Source organism: Terrapene carolina, unplaced genomic scaffold, assembly GCF_002925995.2.
Source record: "Terrapene carolina triunguis isolate 2854851 unplaced genomic scaffold, T_m_triunguis-2.0 Scaffold88, whole genome shotgun sequence".
In the NCBI taxonomy this organism is placed as follows: Eukaryota; Metazoa; Chordata; order Testudines; family Emydidae; genus Terrapene; species Terrapene triunguis.
The window spans coordinates 7,123,327-7,126,876 of record NW_020664439.1 but is presented as its reverse complement, the minus strand read 5'-3'; the positions used below and the strand labels follow the sequence as shown (position 1 = coordinate 7,126,876).

At 40.4% G+C, this 3,550-nt stretch overlaps 1 pseudogene; it reads left to right on the top strand.

The window, feature by feature from the left end:
- Positions 1 to 374: 374 nt before the first annotated feature.
- LOC112122647 lies at positions 375 to 3,317 on the top strand (annotated as a pseudogene).
- Positions 3,318 to 3,550: the final 233 nt, after the last annotated feature.

The following is a 3,550-nucleotide window of genomic DNA, read 5'->3' as shown; positions in this document are numbered from 1 at the left end:
ACAGAAAAGAATAAATTGCAGCAGAGAATTAAATTCAAAACTCGATAAACTTGCTGACAGAGTTATAAACTCGGGAGACATCCAGGCCTCTACAGCAGCTTACCATGCAAGAGGCAAATATTGGAGAGGTGATGGCAAACTTGATTAAAGAAAACAAGCCATTTAGACGCTACAAAGAATCAAACCACAAGTCACTGAATTATATGAAGAAAATGAATCAGCAAACTCAATTGTTTCTTTTGAGGATGGGCTTCCTAGAGCTTCCAGAGCCAAATTATATTTAATGTCTGAGATCTGCAGACAAAAATGCACATGTTTGCACACCTACATTTGCAAGGGCAACTACCTACCACAACTGCACACATATATCCAGCATGCAGGTATCCAAGTACCTATTTGCACACACAAATGTACAAGTCATGGATGCAACTGTGGTAACTGTGCAAATTTGCACACCTGTCTGTGAGCACAAACATATATTTTTTTAAATCTGACCTTTAAACAAGAGATGGAAGGTGTCCCTTTATCATGTACGTGGAGCAGAGCCTTCAGATGGATCCTGAAGGTGTCTGAAAGCACTGTTAATAATAATAAAAAACAAGAACGGACTCATCTGCTGTCTGAAAACAATACACTGATATAGTCCCATAGGTTTGCATGGCACTTTACAGGCCCAAAAAAATATATTGACGGGCACTGAAAGATGTATCCAGCGGGACTTGAAAGAAAACTAGTTGCCTACTCTCGAACATTTCCCTAGTGAGTGAAGCCAATCCTATAAGCTTCTGCAGAATCTGAGCTTTTTGAAAAGCTACGGTCCTAGCCTTTTTTGTTGCAATGCTAAACTTCAGAATAAAGAGGAGTGTAGATCAAAGCAGTGCTGTCTTCTCGAAACTATAGACTAACAGCTGCAGCACTTGTAACAGTTCACAGCTTTCCAAACTGCAGCAGAGAGAAAGCTGTGATGAAGGGTTTGAGGCATGCTGTGTTGGTCTTGCTCAGTAACCTATATCAGTGTTTCTTAAATGCACTGTGGCTGCTTCCGGTCACCAGCAGATTTTTATGACAGCCTCCAAAGTGCTGCAACAATCACTGAGCTGTCACCTATTAATGTCGCTTTGTAAACAAAATAAATCATAATGCGCACTGATTCCCTTCTAAATATTACAGTTCAGTACAGACAGAGCTGAACTACAAAGGCATGGGGTTTTTTTCAAGTCACAAAGCATATTCACTGGCTAATCACTATGTTTACATCTCGCGCTACCGTAGCTCTGTAAACGGCTGTTGGCCAACGTCACTGTTGGGAAGATCGCTGTGTGGTGTTTGGGTAAGTTGAGAGTGTTCGTGACAGAAGGTGGAAGAGTTAAAAATGCCAATGGATATCGGAAAGTTTTTTTAAAAATCAGTTACAGGAAATGACCCTGAATGTGATACAGAGATGGTCCCCACAGAGCCACCTGCTGCTAAGAAAAAGAGAACACAGAAGGAAGAAAAACGAACATTTCAGAACCAGTGGGAAATGCAGTTTTGTGTTTCTGAAGCCATCTGATTCCGTTTCTGAGCAAGTTGCAGTGTGCGCTGTTTGTACGAAAGAAATGCATCAAATTAAAATGTCTGCAATGCAATGTCACTATAGCATTCATGCAGGGGAAGTTGAACAGAATTACCACAGTGAGTTTCAGAGGCACAAGCTGTTAAACAATGCAAAAACCAAGCTTGAAAAACAACAGTGACAGCTCAGAGTTTTTTTTTTCTTTTAAATAAAATGGATCAGATATGGGTGGCTACTTTTAAAGTTGCACTACTTTGGGGGAAAGCAAGAAAACTATTCGGCAAGGGAGCATTCATGAAGAAAACTGTTCTGGCTGTACAACCAGAAAATACACTTTTCAAAGATATACCACTGAGCAATGACATGTTACAGAGGAGCACACGAGATCTGGCAAATTTTCTACAAAACAAAACAGCTGAAAAAGTCACAGTGAGCCCTTTCTACAGCCTGTGTTTGGATGAGAGCCTTGATGTCATGAGGAATCCCAAGGTCATCATATGTGTTCACTTTTTGGACTGTGATCACCATTGTTCTTCTGAAGGTATTTTATGTCAGGTGAGCCTCAGTGATAGGCCAACTGGCAAACACATTTTTCAATGGGTTCAGGCAAGAACGGAATGCCGCCGCGTTAGCTTTGACAATCTGTGCGGCTTGACAGTGGGCAGGATAGCGGCTATGTAAGTGCACAAGGTGGGTGCTGAACTGCTTCCAAGAAAGCTGCACTCTGAAGCTTTTTTTGTTTCACTGTTTTGCCCATCAAGAAGCTTCAATGAAAAGCATGGATGAGGTTGATTCCATAGTGAAAAAGTGCATCACTGCTCTCAACGCCAGCGATGTCAATGAAGGGAGATCTGCAACTTTGTGCGAAACGGGCTGCGAGACACATACGGTGCTGAATTACAACCCGGTCCGCTGGCTTAGTTTTAACGACAGTGAACAGAGGCTGTTTGAGCTCTGAGAAGAGCTCATTGAGGTTCTGAACATAGTTTTGCCAGAACTGTCCCAAAAGCAACAAGATCCAGAAGCACATGGCTGTTTGCTTTTTTTGAAAGAGTGTTTACCCACGCTTGCTTCCGTAAACCTGGAGCTTCAGAAACCTCAGCTAACTATATCTGACAGCATTGAAGTAATTAATACATTCAGGAAGACAATCATTGACATCGTCCAGCCCCTACATGAGGAAAGAGACTTTTCAGTTTTTTAGGAGCTTAGTCAGTTTCTCAGCTGTCAGGATGAGAATGTGCAGCGAAAGGTCTATTTCACTGTAACTGAATACCTGAGTATCCTCTTGAAGGATCTTGAAAATCATTTAAGTGAGGGAAACTTTTTCAGTCAGTACTCCTTCGTGACCGACCCATTCAGCAATTCTGGTTGAGGCTTTTTGGCTGCAAACAAACTAACTGCCTTACAAAACAGATTAGCTTCCTTTGACTCTTCAGATTTGAGCAGTCTCAAATACCTCATTCTGTAAAAGGGCAGTGATGCAAGAATGAAAATATATTTCAATCAGCCCGGTATTACAGTACAGGAGTTCTGTAGTAATGTGTATCTGTTTGAGGACATCTACAAGCCCCTAGCTAAAGTTGCTTTTCTTTTCTTGTCCCTCTTTTCTACTACTGTTCTGTGTGCACTACATTTTCTGAAGAACAAATACCAAAACTGCCTCACTGATGCTAACCTGGAAGCTTCTCTTCTAGTTTCACAGGAGACTCAAGATCCTGCAGACTTTCCATTCAAAGAGCTCTTGAACTTTTGCAAGTAGTCTGATCCACACAATGGATGTGTTAAAACCCAGAACTTTAATTTCATTATCACACTGTATTAGTAAAGTACAATATAATATATGGAATATGTTTTTAGTTATTACTGTATTATCATTTTTATTACTGGGTTGGATTGATTTTTTTTATCTGTGAACGAGAAAGAAATTTTGGACACATTTGCAGATATGTTTTTTCATTATTATTTAGACTTTTATTATGTAAAAGCATTTTT